A 23,022-nucleotide genomic window follows, 5' to 3' on the forward strand; every position below is an offset into this window, starting at 1 on the left:
TTGCTTTCTCATCCTCATTCAGTTGCACTTGATATAAGTCATCTAGTTTATGTTGATTTGCCTGGTTTAGGAAAATTAGATTTATTTGTTTCACTAGATTCTGCCTCCTTGTCTCTTTAGCTAAATCTTGTGCAGCATTCTTTTTGGATTTTGTGAGGAATTGATCCACGTAATCTTTTTGCTTGTTTAAGACAACATATGTTAGTGTAATTTAATGTTAATATAGATTTTTTTTGTTTCTTACCAAATACTTTGCATTTTCAAAGCATACATCACTTCCGTTCACATTACTTGATTTGAGGGAATTGAAATGTGTCCACTTGCTATTCTTCAAGTCAAGCATAAGTAGTGTGAAGTGGCTCTTTATTGTAGATAGCATAGGAAACAAGAATTTGTCATATTTTGGCAAGAGTTGACAGGACCGCCCCCGGATTCCACCCGGAAACCCGGAGAGGTCCTGCGGGAATCCAAATTCAAGGAAAATCCTACCGAAAATTCGGCAGAACCTCCCCTGAAAATGGACTAACCTAGAAATTTCATAACCTGTTAAAACACTTCTAAGATATCAACCACCTCTACCACAATCCAAAAATAAAATCTCAGGCCCACAACAAGTAATACAACTCTAATCAGAGCACATCTAATCGACTATACAATCATATCTCATTTTAATAATTTCAAGGGAAGACTTTGACCCTATTATACCAATAAGTTGGAGATGTGAAACTCGAATGCCTTGACGTGGTACGGTCTGACCTCGGTGATCACTACCTGGGGGGAAACGTCAAAAACAAAATGTGAGAAAACTCTCTGTGAGTGGACAAAATAAAGAAACAAAACATTAAGTGATTCATCATTTCAAATTCCTTTAAAATCAAATCTCCACTAAGACATCACGTCACTCTTTGAAATCCCCCAGTTTTAAAACAATTTTTCAAGCTTAAGAGTATTATAAAATTAATGGAACTCAAGGAAAAGATAATTCAAAACACATTTCCCAATAGCAAATAATTTAATTTAACGAAATCATAAAAATAATAAAATCGAAATCATTATAAAACTCGAAAAGTAGTTCTCACTTAAAATCCATATTTAACTCTTGAAGATACCAATTTCGTCTTCCACCATGCTATATACCCTGAATAACCTGGCCATACACCTGTGCGGAATTCCTGCATCGCACAGGCAGGCAATATCCTGGCCATACACACGCGTGGAGTAAATCCAACACGTGCAGGCAATATCCTGGCCATACACACGTGTGAATAAATCAGCACGTGCAGGCAATCCTAGTCATACGTGCACGCAGAGCAGCCCCCAAAGGGCGAAGCATCCCGACACACGGCCCAAAGCCTATATGTGTGCCGTGATGGGTCCCAAAGACCTATCCAATCCGATAACCTGGAGGGTACTGCAAGGGTGGTTTGAAAACCATTTTTCTATAATCCAAATATATCATTTTTTCACCAAAAATAAATATCAAGGTACTTCCCCAAAAGAAACTTAAAATCCATAAGTCAACATACGAAATCCGAATCAAAGTCAATATACATAAATCAAACTAATAATTTTCGAAATAAAACTTAGAAAAATACATGGTCTTACAAATTTTTAAATGAAACATTTTAAATCTAAATTAAAATTTTAACTAACGTTAAATCAATTTCAATGAAAACGTCGAATAAACTCTCAAAGTAATGAAAAAAAATTTCCAAGGTCGCAAAAACTGAACTTCCTTGAAACTCTCTTAAAACCAAGTTAAATAAAAAATTTAATCTTCCAGTAAAATTTGGGTCGGGTCGTTACAACCTTCCCCCCTTACAAAAATTTCGTCCTCGAAATTTAGCATAATCGTAACAGAGGAGTAAAGCCTAAACTCATGACTGCTATCAAGTTTCCAATCTGATTCCTGCAATGTAGGATGCAATCGTGAGATTTGAACAAAGGAAATCTCTCTTTATATGAAGCGGCCTGCTTATTTGACCCATCAATTTTGAAGTGAGTTGTCGCTGTGTCGATGTCCAGAGGTGAGCCGCAAGCTCTCATCTCGAAAGTATGGTGATGACGTGCCCTGGAATTTGTTTGGTGATCCATTAGAAGTTTCATCACTATACCAAAGGAGTAGGTCTTATGAATAGGTAATAATAGAGCATAATTGTATCCATCCAAGAATTCAAGGTGAGTCGTCAATATCGTTATTAGCGAATTCGTGTATTATACCGTTCGTTCATGACAATTGGTGCCTTATATGCTAACTAATTTACTTTACTTGATTTGTAAATCCTCAACTTGCATGACTCGTAACTGTAGTCCATATATCATTTGTCTTGTCCAAAGGAAACTTGAATTCTTGCTCCAAGTTGTCTCAAGTTCTATCAGTCTCGCTAACTCCGCTGCTGACCGCGTATTGGGGTGATTAGTCTAATCCTCACTATGCTTCCGCTGCCCCACTCTGATTATTAACCTTCTGAGTTCTAACCGTATCCAAATTATAACTATCACCAAAATAATAACATAAGTCCACTATATATGCTGCCCTGACGATCCACAAATAAAATGCATCTCTATACGGTCCTTGACTAGCTAGTACCACTCTTACGGCAGGCGTTTCAACTCTCCATTTTTTTTTTTTTTTTTATTATCAACGCTTACTTGGATCTCTTTCTATCAGTACTCATGTTAGTTTCTCATTTCTCCAACCATTCCTCATATCAGGTCATGTCACTCTGATCAAAACTCTTAGCTTCCATCAATGATCATCTAAAATAGAATAACACCATGAAGCCCATAATTATTAATAATGTATCCTCATTCCAAACGATAAACATGGTATTAACATTAGTTTTACCTAAATTATCATTCTTGTCACAAACAAAAATTTCCACTAGGAAGTTATAAAATCCCATAATAAATTGACTCTTCCTATTATTTCAATCGATTAAATTCCCTTCAGTTTAACCACATAACTTCGCCCATGATAAATAAATTCGCCAAAACAGATATATTATCCAACATAAAATATGATCGCGACTTCAAGTGTCGTTAATTACTACATCTTCCACACCATTCCTTACATATCCATGAAAATGAGAAATAAATTTTGATCGTGAACTAAGGGGTCACCCTCAAGCTCCTATAATTTCCTTAGCAATGTGTGATGTATTCAGGTCTATTTCGACTCCAACTACCCAGACTTCCATCACAAGATACTTATGTCTCTAAAATGGTCTAGCTCCTCATTACCATCCATAAGTCATCATCAATCCATCGAGTAATCACATGCCCCAAGTTAGGAAAGCTAGATTAGTGGAATTACAACAATTTCAAGCTTACTCTTTTAAATAAAAACATCACTTCATATGTCATCACTTTGTGATGTCCCTCCTCTTCTAATATCAACCCTTACTTAAATCCAATACTTGATCTCTTGCTTCCCATATGCCTTCCACCTTCTAATTTCTCCTATCATCCCTTTAATTCACGTCTTTCTCTACTCAAATTCCTTCATTGTCCTCACTAGACTTCCAAAATAAAACAATTCATTTATCCCTTAATCGTTATTATGATATCTTTATCCTAATACACAAGCATCTATCATTCGCCATCCTTATTGTAAACCATCAAAGTTTAACTGAGCTTCACTGTGTCACATCTTTGATACTTCATCTCTAGGGAAATCTATAATTCTAATAACGTTAAATTCCATAAAATTCCAACTTGATTTCCTCGAATGGGCTTCAAACGAAGTACTGAAACATTTAAACAACGCACTTACAATTCCGCAATTACTGATTATCAAAAAGAAATCCTCACGGGTACGACCCAAGTTGTAATACAAGCATACCGCAAACGTAACACTCACGTTAATCATATTAAATCTACCCCCATAAACTTACCACACTCTACTTTGAGGTCGGCCACGTCGAGGAGCCATATCTATACTAGCGGAGGAAAGCCTTTTTGTACACTGAAGGATGCACAGGAGGTGCGGAGTCTACAGGAAACTTAAAACCTAATGCTCTGATACCAAGTTGACAGGACCGCCCCCGGATTCCACCCTGAAACCCGAAGAGGTCCTGCGGGAATCCAAATTCAAGGAAAATCCTACCGAAAATTCGGCAGAACCTCCCCTGAAAATGGACTAACCCAGAAATTTCAAAACCTGTTAAAACACTTCTAAGATATCAATCACCTCTACCACAATCCAAAAATAAAATCTCAGGCCCACAACAAGTAATACAACTCTAATCAGAGCACATCTAATCGACTATACAATCATATCTCATTTTAATAATTTCAAGGGAAGACTTTGACCCTATTATACCAATAAGTTGGAGATGTGAAACTCGAATGCCTCGACGTGGTACGGTCCGACCTCGGTGATCACTACCTGGGGGGAAACGTCAAAAACAAAATGTGAGAAAACTCTCTGTGAGTGGACAAAATAAAGAAACAAAACATTAAGTGATTCATCATTTCAAATTCCTTTAAAATCAAATCTCCACTAAGACATCACGTCACTCTTTGAAATCCCCCAGTTTTAAAACAATTTTTCAAGCTTAAGAGTATTATAAAACTAATGGAACTCAAGGAAAAGATAATTCAAAACACATTTCCCAATAGCAAATAATTTAATTTAACGAAATCATAAAAATAATAAAATCGAAATCATTATAAAACTCGAAAAGTAGTTCTCACTTAAAATCCATATTTAACTCTTGAAGATACCAATTTCGTCTTCCACCATGCTATATACCCTGAATAACCTGGCCATACACTTGTGCGGAATTCCTGCATCGCACAGGCAGGCAATATCCTGGCCATACACACGCGTGGAGTAAATCCAACACGTGCAGGCAATATCCTGGCCATACACACGTGTGAATAAATCAGCACGTGCAGGCAATCCTGGTCATACGTGCACGCAGAGCAGCCCCCAAAGGGCGAAGCATCCCGACACACGGCCCAAAGCCTATATGTGTGCCGTGATGGGTCCCAAAGACCTATCCAATCCGATTACCTGGAGGGTACTGCAAGGGTGGTTTGAAAACCATTTTTCTATAATCCAAATATATCATTTTTTCACCAAAAATAAATATCAAGGTACTTCCCCAAAAGAAACTTAAAATCCATAAGTCAACATACGAAATCCGAATCAAAGTCAATATACATAAATCAAACTAATACTTTTCGACAAAACGATTTATTAAATGAACTATGTATATAAGATAAGAAATTAAATTTCTTCCTCAAAGCCCAACAACTCACTAAAACCAACATGTAAATATATGTTTTAAAACTTATTTATGAAGCATTTGAAATCCGAAATCCAACATTTCCCAAAGATAAAAATAATACATTTTTATAATCTTACTTGAAGACCCAAAAGTCCACTCTGATTTACTAATTCTCAATTAAAACTCAAGATACTTAACGTAACTAAAATAATGGAAATTCAGGAAATTCTTTTGAAAGGTCAAAGTTCACTCATACTTATTATTTCTCAATCAAACTCAAATAATCAATATAAAGCACAAATTTCATAAAATTATTTAAAGAAACAAACGTCCACTCACAGTTTAACCGATCAATGTCTAATCCTTTCCGGAATATGTTCCCATTTCACGATTCCTTATTGTTCGTCACTAGAAATAGCCAAAAGACGAAGCTTCATCCACCTTCCTCGCGTTCCCTATCTTTCGTGACTCGATTTAAGATTCCGATAATCGATCTACACTGAAATTGGAATCCTCGAGTAAACCCAGCCTGTCCAAACAACCAAATGTCACACTTGATTCCCAATGGTCTCACATAAAATAATACAAGCTAAAAGCGGTCGAAAAAGGAGTTGATCGCCACCCATGGTGGCTGTCTGATCCTAAGCAACACACAACCTCCACCAAGAACGTACCCGGGGCTGGAAATTGGCTTTTGGGATCCTAAGGAGGCTGAACTACCAGGAAATTTCTCCACCCACCGCCACAAGCAGTGATGGCAGCAGCAACAACACCTGCATAAGGGGGTTTTTACTCAGAAATCAACACAATTACAACTTAGGTACCTCACTTGTACAAAAAAAACAATTTATTTCCAACTCATAACTGCCCAAATGAAGGTGAACCCGAAATGGGTTTTAGACCCAAAAATTCAACTTCACAAATTACCCAAAATTGACAAGCAATACCTTAAGGGAATGGAAGGCCATGATGAGGGGAGAAAAACCCACCAAGAATCAAGTTGATCGGAGCTCGGAGGTGGCCGGAATCGGCAAATGAAACCGGCGGTGGAGCTGACTTTTCCGGGCCGATTTCTGCTCGAGGGAGTACTGGTCGGCGAAGGGAGCAAGGGGAAGGATGACTGGCTCACGGGGATCACGTTGGTGGTCTTGCGCCGCCGGGAAGGTAGCCGGAGTGCTGGGTTCGGGCTGAAGCTGCCTCGTGCACAGGGAGAGTCGAGAGAGAGAAGATGTGCGAGAGGAGAGAGAAGGTGAAACATGAGAGATATGGGGAGGGAGAGAGATGGACGGCGAGTAGCTGGGTGGAGGTCTCGCCGCCTTTGGTCGCCGGACGAGCGAGTTCTCGCCGGATGAGATGATCGGCCAGAGAGAGGGAGAGAAAAGAGAAATCTGGGGGGGGGGGGGTGTGTGTGAGGAGAGAGAGAGAGATAGGAATTTAAATAAAAATTTGGGTCTTTCTAGAAATCCCTAGAACACAAAAGTCTAAAATGCCCCCCAAACTTTGTTCGTCTGTAAAATCCAAACTGTAACTCCGTTTTACGCGTGCTTCGTGTCTACGAACTCGTGGGATCGGGATCTATCCAACGGGCCAAAAGTCAAAAAGGAACGCCCACTAATTTTAAAAGTCAACTTTGGGGTCAAGTCTAATTTAAAACGAAAATTTAAAATAAATCCAATACAATTTATTTCTCAATAAATTCCCAAAATAATCACAATGAATTCTCCAAATCTTTAAAATACTTTTCGAAATAAAACTTAGAAAAATACATGGTCTTACAAATTTTTAAATGAAACATTTTAAATCTAAATTAAAATTTTAACTAACGTTAAATCAATTTCAATGAAAACGTCGAATAAACTCTCAAAGTAATGAAAAAAAATTTCCAAGGTCGCAAAAACTGAACTTCCTTGAAACTCTCTTAAAACCAAGTTAAATAAAAAATTTAATCTTCCAGTAAAATTTGGATCGAGTCGTTACAAGCGTTGCAACAGTTCTTTCAAAAGGAATCCAACGATGCCATTGTCGTTTTTCTCTTCCAAAAATCTCTGATGTTCTCAAGAATAATAGATTTGAATTTGATAAAACATACATATACACATTTAGAATTAATAGTAGAAATAAATAATACGGTTTCAGTTCTTACCCAGGCATAAGTACTGAAAATGAATGTACCACTTTCTTGTATCTCTTCTTGCAATATGTGATTATATAAGTCGACAACCTATGTTTTGTGATGAATTTCAATGTTAGAAATTAGTATTTTAAGGTATAAGAAGTATATAAGAAATGAAATTGAGCATGTGTTACTTTCATGCTTTTATCTTACATTATTTGCCACATCATGCTCTTTGATCAACTGATCCACATCCTCGCGTGATACTGTCCATCCAGGTTTACCACACCAATAGAATTCACTGTTTGATAAAGAAAACAATTTCAGTTACAGTATAAATTTAATTGCAGTGTGAAGATTCACCGTGTAAAATTTACTATTCATATTTAGTTTCTGTTTGAATGTAGCAATTCAGTTTCAGTGTTGAAATTTAGTTTCAATCTAGTATTGTAGTGAAACTTAATATGTAAAAAGATTGAGTTTATTTGACTTACTCAAATTCAGCTTCTTTCCAATAATATATGATTTGTGCTTTCAATTCAGGTTCCATCATCTTGTACACTGCATATTTGCCCCATGAGATTTTTCTCCTCTTTTGATCTACTACTGCTGAATCAACAGTTGCAGTGGTTTGAGTGTTGTCGAGTTCCTCAAGATCATCAGTTTTCACTTCATCAGGACCCACTTGTGAAATTGGCATTGCAAATTCGGCAGTTTTGATGGTAGTCCTTGTCTTTTTCTTTCCACAGTCATAATCGAATTCAGGGTACTCCAACTTCTTCCTCTTTCTTTGTTTCATTCGTAATATTGCTGACAGGTTTTGGATGAAATGCTTATTTGATATCTTTAATGCCTGGCAGGGAGTTTCAGGAGTATTCTTTTCCTTCAAGAACACTACCTCTTTGATGAGTTCGTTCTTGATGTGGATTATTTCACTTTGGATGCCTTTTAGGTTCTTGATCTCAAGCTCTAGGCTGCAGTTCTCAGTCGCTATTGCCAAAAGGTCATTACTCATTTCCTTCACATGTTCATTCAATCCATTTACATGTTCATTTAGAGATGCATTTGTAGCATGCAACATGTGCATCTGAAATTCAACTTCAGAATTTTTTTGTTTTTCAATTTGCAACATGTGCTTCAGTTTTTCATTCTTTCTCTTTTTTTCCTGTAACTGTTCACAAAGTTTGTCAGCTTCCTCTTTCAGCATGTTGAATTGATGTTTTAGATCATTCATTTCTCGTGTAAGCTCCTCATTCTCAGTCATTTCTTCTGCCAGCATTTCTTGAGTCGATATTCTTTGATATTCGACTCCATGTGGAACTTCAATTTGCCTATAATTTTCTGCCATTTCTCTCAGATAATGATCTTCCAATGAGCCAACAATGTCTTGAAAAACATCATTGCCGCTTGTATGGTCTCCACCTTCCACATCTTCAATTTCAGTTGCAGCATCAGATTCAGTTTCAGTTGCACTGCTGTCAGACTCAGTCCCTTCTTCTTTATTTTCAGTTTCTGGTTTATCCTCATCTTTGTTTTCCTCTTATTTTGGGTTGTCGTTTTTCCCCTTTGCAGTGTCATCCACTTGTTCTTCCTCATCAGATTCAGTTTCAATGTTTCCACCTTGCTCTTCTTCCTCATCCTCACTTCCTTCCTCACCATCGCTTTTTCCCTCATCCTCCTCATCAGATTCAGTTTCAGTGTTTCTACCTTGCTCTTCTTCCTCATCCTCACTTCCTTCCTCATCATTGTTTTTTCCATCATCCTCCTCATTAGATTCAGTTTCAATGTGTCCACCTTGCTGTTCTATCTCATCATCGATCACTTTCTTTCTCACCATCGCTTTTTTCCTCATCTTTCTCTGCAGCCTCATCCAGTACTTTGTATTTATTTTTCGGACCCTCTTGGTTTGTATGTCTTTGCCTGATCCTTACGTTCTTTCTTGTCATCTGCACAGTTGCAATATAAGGTATTGCAATAATAGTTATAATACAATAATTTCACACTTTGCAGATAATGTTTTTTTCACTTACCATTTTTTACTAATGACATGTCTTCTTGAAAATCATCATCATCATCATCCTCATTACCACTGTCAACATCTTGTTCTGCAAACTGCACATTTATATTAGTGTTAGTATCATTGAGAAAGCAGTTTCAGTCAATTACAGTTAATTAGAATATGAATTTTTACCTTTATATCTGCAAGTTTTGTCTTTCTCAAAGCTGCACTCAATTTCAACAAGTCCCACTTTACAATTGTTGGACTCATGTGTTCTCTTTCTTCTATTGGTTTTATAACTCTAGTTTTCTTACAAAACCAATACTGTGAAGATACAATAAATAAATATATAGTTACAATCATATCAACATATTGTAAAATAATGTTAATAAAAATCTTAAAAATGTAATTACGTACCAAAATCATTATAGCACATCCACTGATAGAACTGCCATGTGGACTATTCCTTAAATTATTTCTCAAGAAATCACTTATGGTTGTTGCCCATGCAAACGATTTCATTTTCTTGATATTTTCTATTGGGGAGATAAAATTTCATGCAAGTGTGTACTCCGAATTTGCAAAGAAGATGATAGTTAACATCAATAAGCCTCACCACATATCTGTTTTGTCTTCTTCAAGGGCTTTTATAAGTGCATTTCAAGTTTCTTTTTTGGTCACTCTTGTGTCTTCGCTGAAACAGCTCTTTGCAAAACTTGAATCGGATCTTGTGCAGTCAGAGTTGTTGATTTGTACTTCCTTTCCATTACTTGGCAACCCAAACATCTTTGCAACATCTTGAACTTCAATTGATTCAAAACTTTCCCCAGTTTTGAATTTGTGTGTTGTTGTGTCATACAAAATGAGGATATAGTGGATCTGTTGGTCTGATTGTAACGCCCCGAACCTCGGGCCCATAAAAATACAGAACGTCAAACCTTTTAAATCTGTTTTCTCTTTCTTTTGAGTCATGCACATAAATATAAATAAATAAATTTCTTTCAAATAAAATATTTATGTAAAACCTCTGTATAAAAACATTTAAACAAAACAATGTGGGTCCCATTGCCTCGACTTCTTCTCACTGCTTTTTCAACCTGCTTAACCTGGAAAACACAAATAACCACACTGCACCATATCCATGGTACACCGGGTCATTCAAACAAACAACCCGGTAAGCTCACTAAAGCTCATATGAGTGAAATGAAGAAATAATTATCCTAAATAATTTCCTCAATTTTCGTACTCAATAAATAATCCACAATAAAATCCAAGCATAAATAATAAATATCCAATCACATAATATTTCATTCACCAATGATCCAAGCATCAAGATAATCAAAATTCCTCGTATCCACATCAAATCCCACTAATAAATATCCAATCACATAACATCGATGATTTTTCAGTCAAGTTTTCACTCACTTCTTTGACACTTGCAAAGCAATATCCATTGATTTTTTGCTGTCCCTTTCATCCATTTTAAGCTCCAACTCAAAAGTTTTAAGCTTTTCTATTAATTTACCAATTTTAAGTTCATCCAAGTTTTGGACTTCTTGAATTGCATGTTTCTTAGATTGGAACCTTTTAGGTAGAGATCTAAGGACCTTTTGGACAATGGTAGACTCCTCATAGGGTTTTCCTAAGGACATGACTTCATTTGTAAGGGTTTCCAACCTTTCATAGAACTTGGAAAAAGACTTATTTCTTCAAATTTGGCATGAACCATTTGAAACTTAAGTGACCTAATTAACTTGTTTGTCCCCTTCATGAACAACCCTAAGCATGTTCCAAGTTTGCCTAGCCGTGACACAATGTTATATGTGTGCAAATTGTGAGGATGATAGTGCAGTGACAATAGCATTTCTAGCCTTCTTTTGTTGGAGCTAGAGGTCGTGACTTCGGCTACAGACCATTCAGACTTAGGCTTAGGTATTTTAATCCTATCAACAATTTGTGTGGGAGGAATTCACTCAACAGTGAGATACTCATAGGCCAATTCATCATATGCATCTAAAAAAATTTTAAATTTCTCTCTCCAAGCAGCATAGTTGCTGCCATCAAAAAAAAGGAGGGGAGTTACAAGACCCTGCAACTCGATCTCTTTCCATCTAGACTCACCTAAAACCAAACGACACCCTAGGAGATCTCTATTTGCTTTTAAAGTAGCGCTCTGATACCAATTAAAGGTTGGTATTAGGTGATTTAACTACCTAATCAACTTGATTAAAACCACAATCAGTAATCACACCCCAATTTTTGTTTACGTACGTGATAACTCAGGGACTAATCAAACAAACTTAAATCTAAAGCTACAAATTGACACTCGAAAAATAAAATACAAATTTTGTAGCCAACACAAATCAAACACACACAAGGATTAAGTAACAACCTATACACTTAGAGGACCCATCACGTACAGTAGGCATCCCAGTGTTATCCACAACTATAGTGGTGTGTAATTAACTGAATAGTTCAATATAACATATAATAACATTAAGCATAAATGTTCAAAGAAGATTCGTGTTTAAATGTTAAGTATGTCAGTAAACATCATGACATAGAATGAAGAAGAAAGCACACAAGATATTCACCCAGAAAAACCACAAAGGGTAAAAACTGGAGGTCTTTTTCAGCTGACCAGGCAATGTACTATGTAGGAGGTTCAATACAAATGCAGCATACAACACACAAGCTCAATCACTAAGTCCTAAAATAAGTGGCAGCTTCTTACCTCTTCGTGCAACTTCCATAAGCTAGGCAATCAGTCAATCATGAAGTAAGCAACTCAATTTCCAAGATCATCAACCCATGGCACCGATTCAGATTAAGCACAGCAGATTCTTCAATGTATGAACATAAAATGCAGATTTGGATTCTATAAAAATCAACCTCCTCAAGCTAAAGACATGAAAAAACTAATGGAAAATTCTAGATATAAAACCAAAATGAGAGTGTTTAAAAATTTGTGAAAACTTCAAGAACTCACTCAACACATTCAAATTTTAGAAAATCGAAAACAAGTTAAGAAAATAATTTTAGTTTTTGAAATTCAAAACTATTTTCTTACTTGAAAAGATGAGCTATCACCAATGACCTAAAAAATCTCAAGAACATGCACACCTAAAAATAATGTCCATCTACTACAAAGAAAATAGTTTGATTCAAACCTGTACCACGACACCAACATGCTTACCTGCCCGTGCCACCTGGAAGCCAACCAATGGCTCTCCACAAAAGACAAATTGAAGGCATATTCTTGGTGTCCCAGAAAAGAATCCTAGTACAGCTATAGATGGAGCTGTAAATCAACAAATTCCTCATTTTGCAAACTTCCCAAAAAGAGAAGATGATGAATAGTGAAAGAGACAGCCAAAACATGTGCCAAACATGTGAATTCATTTAGTTGATGAATATGCATGTGCAGTGCACATGTGATGAAAAATGTCCTTATGATCAGTGACAACTTGACGAACAAACTTAAAATTGATTTCGTTAAATGCATGAAATGTTTTATACCTTCGGGTCTTTTTCATTGCCACATCAATCTTGAATTCTTCACCCCAATTGTTCTTGGTCCTAACTCTGTCCTAGAGCTTGTGAGAGTAATAATTGAAATACATTGATTTTGGCAGGGAAACGCCAATTCTTAAATCCTAAAACCAACACTTTCTCTATACTCATTCTTCCCATCATTTAATCTAGTATGTCAACCTCTAGACAGTTTTGAGCATGGGTGTGGAAACAACACAAGGTGGAAGGATAAAGGCTTTGGTGGTTTACTATAGGCTTCCTATCAAGAGAAAGAGGTATAATCTTTACCTCTCTTGTTTTAAGTTTTCTTATGCCATGTTTTACATATTACAACCCATTTGATCTTGGATTTATAACTTGGAAAGTTTGATTTAGTTTCCGCTTGCCATGCTAGTCTCCTAGTTCCCATCAGAGAAATGGAAAAATTCAACCCTAATTTTCATTTTCTTATCCAATGGTTTCTCGGCAACCAAACGAAGTTCAATCCGAAATTCAAACTGAAGAAATCAAAAATGAAAATTAAGAAACTCACAGAGAGATTCTTGAAGCAATGGTGATGACAATTCGTAGAAAGAAAGTCATAGAAAAAGAGAGGAAGTCATAGAGAGAGATGTGAAATTTGGTTATATTCATATCCCCAATATACCTAACATAAGTAAGTGGATATGATCTATTGACTAAAGTGGTAAAAAGTTAAAAAACTCTTTTGACTTTTATTAGAATAAAAGGCTCACACTCACTTTTTTGTAATATTGAAATGCTTTAGTGATTTATATGGAATTTTCTATATTCAAATAAATTGAAAGAATAATGGAAAAATATAATATTTGATTTTAATTTTCTTATATATAGCAATTAAGAATAAATATTAAAAAAAAAACAATTAAACATAAATCCAAGCATATCTTAGTTGGTTGAGAGTTTTATTTGTGTGTATAAGGTTGGACTTTAGATCCAATCAAGTACACCTTGTCTTTATTTTTTACAAAATAAAACATGAATCTTGAAATACTGGAGGGACGAAGGCCTGGGTAGTGGAGGTCAGCCGCAGTGGCGGCGGACTTGGAGGCAGGCGGTGGACGGATCTGTAGTGGACAATGGCTAGTAGATGGAGGTCAACGACCAGCAATTGCTAGAGCGGTAGTAGACAATGGCTGGTGGACAGAGGTTGGTGACAAGTGATGGTCGATGGCGGCAAAAGACGGTTTTCGAAGGTCGGCGGATGGTGGCCGAAGGACAGAGGTGGACGGTGGCGAGTAGGCGATGGTTGGATTTAGTGGATGGTAGTGACACATGGTAGAATGTGGTGGATGTGAAATGACATGTGGTGGTTGGCTATTGGTGACACATGGTGCTGCCTGTGCGAAGGATTTCAAATAATGTTGTTTACACCGTAAATATCACGTTGCGCCAATGAAATGGCAGAGACCCAGTCAGAAATATGTGTGGCCCAACACGTGAAACCAATCCAAAATTGGAACAAGGGTGTGTTTCAGTCAATTTACTCGAGGCCCCCTCGAGTAACCATACAATTTGTGCCAAGATGAAGTCTACACCAATTAGGTACCACCCAAATTCCACCTCCTTAATTTCCATCATTTTCCATTACCCATTAATTTAATTACCACCCAAATTCCTCCACCAACAAAACATAATCATTCCCTCCCATCTTCATTCCATTTTTTTTCTTCATATTCCTCCACCCACAAAACATAATCATTCCCTCCCTTCATTATTCCATTATTTTTCTATATATTCCTCCACCATCAATCAACAATCTAAACACAATTTCAAACAACAACAACAACACACATATGTGAAAATCCAAACCAAAGAAATCTCTCATCCTCTCTTTCTCTCTTTCAAACACCAATTCCAAGCAAACACTAATTCCAAACAAACACTTCATCTTTTTCAATCTCTCTCAATCTCATCCTCTCTTTCTCAACTCTCTCTCTCTCTCTCTCTCACATACAAGTAATCAAACAAATCAAAGTCCAAAGCTTGCCCTCCTCATCCTCTTCCTTTAACTCAAACTCCCTTATCTCTTCACACAAACACTCTCCCCATCTTTCATCCTCAAGCTCACAAGTGTAAACAAACCAATCTCCCACCAAGTAGTTTTTCCCGTTTCACTAAGTTCATAACTTGCAAGCTCTCTGGATTTCTCAATAGTTCTTGTCAAGTTATTTCTCATCTCTTGTATTTAAGTTAATTCAAGCATCCTTGTTTTATCTTTTTGTTAGCTCGATCTGCCAGGGTACAACTGTGAGTTTACATTTACATAGAGTAAGTTTATATTTATGATAGCGTATTCTTATACCTTCATAAATATTAAATTCCGCATTTAATTAACGTACGTGTGAGTTTTACATTTTTGTATTTTAATTAACATACGTGTGAGTTTATTTTTCATGTAGAGTAAGTTTATATTATTTTCCGCAATTATTAACAATTGTGAATTTCTTTATTATTAATAATATCTGGATATTATTGAACAAGGACGGATTACCACTAACGTTCATGATATCTATCTATTATTAATAACTGTGAAATTCTTTTTATTTAACATCTAACTATTCTATAATTACTAACTATTCTGTGAATTTCCTTATTATTAATAATATCTGAATATTATTGAACAAAGACAGATTACCACTAACATTCATGATATCTATCTATTATTAATAACTGTGAAATTCCTTTTATATTATATTTGTTTGTAATTTATATCACAGTTCTATTAGAAAAGTTCTTGTGAAACAAGGCATAAAAAAGAATCCAGACTGAGATAGTTGTTCCTCACTCAGTCGTACAATCAACTGATCAGAAGTCAGATCCTGGCGCGCAATTCAAATCATTATTAAACTACATAATAATGGCCTTGTGGACAAAATTGGTTTAATAAAATGCCTCTTGGCTGATGCTTACATCATCCACATTCAACTCAACAAAACGGCCTTTGGGCCGACCTGAATTCAATCCATTTCTGTATCCGGCCTTTAGGCCGTGAACAGTGGCACGCCCGTACACTATCGCCAAATTTCAAAGAGGACTAACAGTGTTCCTCGTTCAAGGTTCTCGAGACCCAAGTCTAACGAATTTTGAGGGTAACATAATTTGGTACGCCTAGTGGGACTTATTGAAGTTTCATTTCAACAAAGAAGGACTTCGTGCCAAATTCTTCAAAATCTTTCAAGGAGCAAGACTGGTCCCACAACCACACCAAATTCTGTGCTAAACAACATAATTTGGCACGCCCAGTGGGACTTATTGAAGTTTCACTTCAACAAAGAAGGACTTCGGGTCAAATTCTTCAAAATCCTTCAAGGAGCAAGACTGGTCCCACGACCATACCAAATTCTGTGCTAAACAAAATAATTTGGCACGCCCGTTGGGACTTATTGAAGTTCTATTGAAAAGAAAACGTCATCGTGCCAAATTTTCTTGAAGAAGCGTAATCAAATTTGCCTTGAAAAAGCACATCCCGCAACCAGATTTACCAACAGTTGGTGGATGCTCGTTACAAGAGCATTTCATTTAAAGATCATTGAACTCCTAGAAGAAGCTTCTCAGAGAGGAGTTATTACTGGAGAATTTACAGCAATACTTGCCGAGAAAGGGTTTGTTGTAGCAAAGACAATGTCTGATCAAAGCGGAGATGATGCCGGAGATGGCAACAAGCAGATTAGTCAAATGAATATGACTGATGCAGTCACCGCAGGGATGCGCGGTGCCACAACCGGTTTAGAACGGACCCTCGACAGAATAGAAAGAGGAATATCCACAGAAATGAGGGGTGTCAGGAATACGTTTGAAAATGGTATGGCTGACATAAGGAATAGTCTTGACCAACTTACCATGACCATGAGAGGCTTAGTTCAACAACTTGGTCAAAACAGACTTCAACCCAATATTGCTCAGAACGAGGATGTACCTGTTATCCAACAAATCATCCCAAATCCCCCACAACCACCACTAGTGGAGCAAAGAGCTCAACATCAACAGCCATTGCTTGAAATTACTGAGCCAGTCTTACCGCAACCGGTAGTTCAACCACGCCAAGTAGCCCCACTATAAGAGTTCGCAACACCTCAACCAGCAAATCAACCGCGGTACATCGTGCCGCATGCACGAAACAACATCAGAAATAGCAATATGAATGGCAATGGAAACGACAACAATAGGGGTCTAAGGCAAGCACTAAGAGTCCTATATAGAGATGCGAAAGAGGAGGCAGCTCACTATATATGATCAGCCAGTAACCATGGCTGTCGTAGAGAATCTGCTCCAAGAACACCTCAGAGGCCAATGCCGACGCCCTAAGCCGGTTTATGTGCTACTATTCACGGCCGTAGTGCTGGACTATGAATATCCCAGATATTTTCAACTCCCAGACTTCACATGTTTTTCTGGCGAGGATGATAGAGTGTCATCCATTGAACACATAGCAAGGTTCACGACCCATATAGCGAGCATTGGTGGGAAGAGTTCTTGAAAATGCATCTCTTTGTGTCTTCCCTAACTGGTATCGCATTTAAATGGTTCATGCACCTACGACCAAATTCAATTAGAAGTTTGAGGGAATTGGAGGATGCATTCCATGAACAATTCCACCACTATGAAGAGGAGGTGTCTGTTGCAGATCTAGCTCGGCTATTTTAGAGAGCAAAAGAATCAGTCTCGGCCCACATAGCCAAATTCAGAAAGGCTAGGATGAATTGCCAAGTGGCACTAGCCGAGCAGGAGTTCGTGAAATTAGCAAGGGCCGATTTGGAGTTTGAATACCAGAAACACCTTGATGGGACTAACGTACAAGATTTGTATGAATTGGCCCATCGGGTCGCTCATTTTGAGTCACTTTTAAAGGAGGAAGCCCAAAGAAAAAGTGTGGCCAAGAATAATCTCCAAAGAGGGACAAATATACATTTTATAGGCATGGAGGAAGATCTACCTGAAGAAGTTGAGGTTTCATTAGCCGAAATTAGCATCGACAAACCATATGAATGCTCAGCATTGGTGAAACCCCCAGCAGCAAAACCTGGTGTGAACGGTCAAGTGATCCCATACCAGTCTCAGGGAAACACCCTTAGAGTGAATGTGACCAAGCAATATGGTTTCGACCTATCCAAGGTAGATCAGATTTTTGACCAAATGAAGGTGGACAAAATGATCAAACTTCCAACTGACCATGTGATTCCATCAAAAGAAGAATTGGCTGGCAAACTTTTCAGCAAATATCATGCCAAATACACTCATGCTACAGCGGCGTGTGTAACTTTCAGGAAGATAATACAGAAATTTATCAATGAGGGAAAACTAAAATTTCCTCAAAAAGACAAACAAAAGATGAAAATCGACACTGAACCATTGGGCAAAGTGTCAATAAACATAGTCTCTTTGGGAGTGCCGAAGCTAACAGAAAACCATCCCAAGACAAGAGTTGACTTGACCACACTTGGGGGGGATCCAGAAGTAGTGCCACTACGGCCAAAAGGGTCGGCCGTTTTGTGCATAAGATGCAGATGCAAAGTTAAACTTGAAGAATTTCTGAAGGAGGCCGTAGGAATCAAGAAGGATAGTGCGGCGAGAATTTCTGAAGGAGCACCATGATTATTCTCTCAAAAAGTGCGGCGAGAAGAACCAGGAAGAGAATGTCAATCACCACCAAGAACTTTCAGGCCACCCGCACTGAAGGATAGTCGTTGGTACCAACATCGAAGAAACGAAGCCATCGAAGTTATGACTAAAACACAGTTTAGAAGATTCCAAAGAGAGACTACCGCGATTCTAACTGCCAAGAAAAATGAGGGTTTAGTATTGGAGAGGGAGAATGAACCTAAACCAATCCTTCGAATGAATCAGTCAGACTCAGCAGGTTTACAAAAGCCAAAATGGATCCTGACTAAGTAAGGGAAACTTCCACTCAGGGGCCAAGGAGCAATGAGGATCCCAACAAAGGAAAAGCCGAGTAACCCCGAGCCAGAATCAGCCAAAAAGGAAACTCTGATGGAAAACTAGACTAGAAAGGAGAGACCTAAATAAACTAGGGTCTAGAACTTTGGTACAATGGAGTTTGAGATGGAAGACAAGACCGGCCTGAAAGAAGTAGATTGCAACATGATATGCACTTTGCCGGCAGAATTCGAAGCTCCTCTTGGCCAACAAGGATCTCTTGAAGGAGATTTCATAGACGAGGGGCCATCGGGAATAGAAATTAATGATGTTGAGATACCAACTGAGGAAGAAATTGTCCAAACTATCGGCAATGTTGCCATAACCAAAGCTGGCTGAGCTTACTTTCAAAAACCAACAGAAAAGATGATTATGATTTAAAGCCATTGTACATCATGGCACACTTGGATGGAGTACCAATTACTAAGGTTATGATAGATAGTGGGGCAACGGTCAATGTTATCCCTTTTTGTCTCATGAAGAAGTTTCACAAAACGGAAGCAGACCTTTTGACTACTGACTTGGTGCTCACCAGTTTTGCCGGCAAAAGAATGAAGGCAAAATGAGTTTTGCCAATGGAGCTTACAGTAGGGAGCAAGTCACGCCTCACTGCATTTTATGTGGTGGACTCTACAGCTAATTATAACTTGCTTTTAGGCCGCAATTGGATCCATGCAAATTGGTGTGTGCCGTCCTCATTACATCAAGCGTTAATCTTTTGGAACGGCGACCAAGTCGAGGTGGTTCAAGCCAAAGGGAAGCCTTTTGAGACTATGACGGGCATAGTAGAGGCTCAATACTACGATGATAATATCAGCTACTTGGTTTTTGAGGGCTAGGATAATAACGGACGCCCAACCAATGTCACGACGAAAAAGAAAAGAAGCCAAACTACCGAAGCAGAGACGCTCACGACAGTTTCTCAGTTGTTTAAAAGGGGTTTTTAATTGTAGACAACCAAAAAGAAATGAGAGAAGCCTTGGAGAAATACCTTGCTCAAAGCCTCGAGAAGTATGAACATGAAAGGAGTGTCAATGCCAAGTTCATCACGTAAAATGAACATATAAAGGAAGAATGGGGAATCGAAGATCTGGAACTGGCTCGTGCCAAGCTCAAGGACACTAAGGCAGAGGTCCAGGATCCTCTGGAAAAAATAAATTTGCGAACAAATGAAGACCCATGGCCAATTTTTATAAGTCAACTTATTTCTGAGGAATTAAAAGCCAAGTTAATGATTTTAATTCGTGAATTTAAAGATTGCTTTGCTTGGCACTACAAGGAGATGTCTGGCCTTGAGCGAGATCTAGTTGAACATAGATTATCCCTGAAAGAAACATTCAGGTCGTTTGCTCAACCATCAAGACGATTTGCCGTGGTTACGGCGAGTTGAAGATGAGATACGCCGACTTCATGAGGCAAAATTCATTAGAATGGCAAAATATATCACTTGGGTGTCAAATGTTGTGCCCGTGCTTAAGAAGAACAGTAAATTGAGGGTTTGTGTAGACTTCAGAAATCTCAACTTGGCCACGTCAAAAGACGAATATCCAATGCCTATGGCGGACTTGCAAGTGGATGGCACGGTGAAACACGAGATTTTATCCTTCATGGATGGTCATGCCGGCTACAATCAAGTTTTTACTGCCGGAGAAGACGTACACAAGACAGCATTCAGGTGCCCACCACCAATAGGAATCTATGAATGGATAGTCATGGCATTTGGCCTGAAGAACGTCGGAGCAACGTATCAAAGGGTCATGAATGTGATTTTTCACGGACTAATTGGTAACATGGTCGAAGTATACATTGATGATGTGGTGGTAAAATCTCAGTCAAAGGAAGGACATCTAGACGATTTACGACAAGTCTTTGAGAGAATGAGAAAGAACAACTTAAAGATGAATCCTCAGAAATGTGCTTTTGGGGTTTCCGCCGGCAACTTCCTTGGTTTTCTAGTACATCAAAGGGGAATTAAAGTTGACAAGAACAAAATTAGAGCCATCATCGAGGCACCAGCCTCAAGAAATAAGAAGGAGCTCCAATCTTTTTTAGGAAAGATCAACTTTCTTCGACGATTCATATCAAATTTGGCTGGCAAGATATGGCCATTTTCAACTCTTTTGAAGCTTAAAAGGTCTGATGAGTTTGTATGGGAAGATGAACACCAACAAGCTTTCGAGGCAATTAAAGCATACTTGGTTCAGCCACCAGTCTTGGTACCACCTTGCCGCAATCGACATCTTAAGTTATATATCGCCGCAGAGGAAAATTCAATTGGAGCGTTATTAGCCCAAGAAAATGAAAAGGGAAAAGAACAGGCTGTTCACTATCTTAGCCGAATCCTTCAAGAAGTAGAAACAAGGTACTCACCAGTGGTAAAGTTTTGCTTAGTCCTTTACTTCGCCACAACTAAACTTCAACACTATTTACTCCCCACTACTATCTTGGTCATCTCACAAACAGACGTAGTAAAGTACATGCTTACACGAACAATCCTACATGGCCGGATTGGAACATGGACAACAGCTTTATCTGAGTTTGATTTGAGATATGTTCCTCAGAGAGCAATCAAGGGCCAGGCTTTGGCTGATTTCTTGGCTCACCACCCCTCAAAGGAGATTGAAGATTTGGGTGAGATCGAGATTGGTATCGTCGAGGCAACTTACATTGTTGTTGAACCTTGGGAGCTTTTGTTCGATGGTTCTAGCCCAGATGGCTCGGTGGGGGCAGGCATAATTATCATGTCACCACATGGGTTAAAGTACCAATTTGCATTTCAGTTGGACTTCCCATGTACAAACAATCAAGCTGAATATGAAGCTTTGCTGATTTGATTGAAAATTTTGAGAGATCTTAGGACCAAGTATGTTGCCGTATTCGGCGATTCTTTATTGGTCATAAACCAAGTAAAGGGACACTACCGTTGTTTAGACCCAGTTCTTAGCCTGTATTGGGCTGTGGTCGTACAATTAGTCAATGATTTTGCCGAGATTTCTTTCAACCATATCCGAAGAGAAGAAAATTTCGAAGCTGACGAGATAGCGAAGATTGCTTCCGGAGTGACAATTCCAGAAGGTGTCATGTCACGGACAATCAAGATTGAACGGCGAGAATTGCCGAATGCACGTAAAAGAACTAAGCCTGGCGCAATTTGTTGTGTTCAAGTTAGCAACAATGATTGGAGATGGCCTTTCATCCAATATTTGAAGGACCCCAATTGTCAACATCCAAGGAAAATAAGGTATCAAGTTAGAAATTACATCTTAGTGAACGATGACCTTTATAGAAAAAGCAAGGAAGATGTGTTGATGAAATGTTTGAGTGAAGAAGAAGCCAGAAAAGTCATGTTGGAGGTTCACTGCGGTATTTGCGGCGCTCACCAATCGGGTCACAAGATGAGATGGTTAATTCACAGACATGGCTATTACTGGCTGAGCGTATTGAAAGATTGCATTGAGTTCGCCAAAAAATGTATCCCTTGCCAGGTGCACGGTCCAATTCAGCATGTTCCTGTCACATCTCTCAATCTAGTCATCAAACCTTGGCCATTTCAGGGTTGGGCAATGGACATGATAGGTCAAGTCAAGCCAAGCTCAAGTGCAGGACATAAATTTATCCTTGTTGCCACTAATTACTTCACCAAATGGGTTGAGGCTGAAGCATTTAAGAAAGTTACACATGTTGAGGTGATTTAGTTCATCAAAGAAAGAATTATTCATCACTTCGGACTGCCTGAGACAATAGTGGCTGATCGTAGCACTATGTTCATAGCACGACAAGTTCAGAATTTTGCCGCCGAACAAGGTTTCACACTTCAACATTCCACGCCGTATTATGCCCAAGCAAATGGCCAAGCATTGTAAGCATTTTGAACATCAAAACGCACGGCGACTGGAACTACACCATTTGCATTGACTTACGGCCATGATGCCGTTTTGCCTTTGGAAATGACGATCAAATCCCAAAGAGTGGCTCAACAACACGGCCTCAAGGCTGAAAATTACAATCAAGCCATGCTACAAGAGTTAGAAAAATTGGATGAAGTGCGCTTAGATGCTTTGAATAGAATGCAAGTCCAGAAGATCAAAGTGGGTAAAGCATACAACAAAAAGACCAGGCATAAGGCATTTGCTCAAGGCGACTTAGTATGGAAAGCCATGTTACCAGTTGGAACTAAAAAGAAA

The 23,022-nt window shown here is 38.3% G+C and overlaps 1 long non-coding RNA gene across 1 annotated transcript; it reads right to left on the reverse strand.

The window, feature by feature from the left end:
* Positions 1-5,580: 5,580 nt before the first annotated feature.
* LOC147291795 (uncharacterized) lies at positions 5,581-6,579 on the reverse strand. The gene is made up of 3 exons (XR_015121552.1): positions 6,185-6,579; positions 5,912-6,010; positions 5,581-5,766 (listed from the first exon to the last, which is right to left on the reverse strand). It is a non-coding gene; the product is annotated as an uncharacterized LOC147291795 (long non-coding RNA).
* Positions 6,580-23,022: the final 16,443 nt, after the last annotated feature.

The sequence above is a fragment of the Dryas octopetala genome, chromosome 3, assembly GCF_963921425.1.
Source record: "Dryas octopetala chromosome 3, drDryOcto1.1, whole genome shotgun sequence".
NCBI lineage: Eukaryota > Viridiplantae > Streptophyta > Magnoliopsida > Rosales > Rosaceae > Dryas > Dryas octopetala.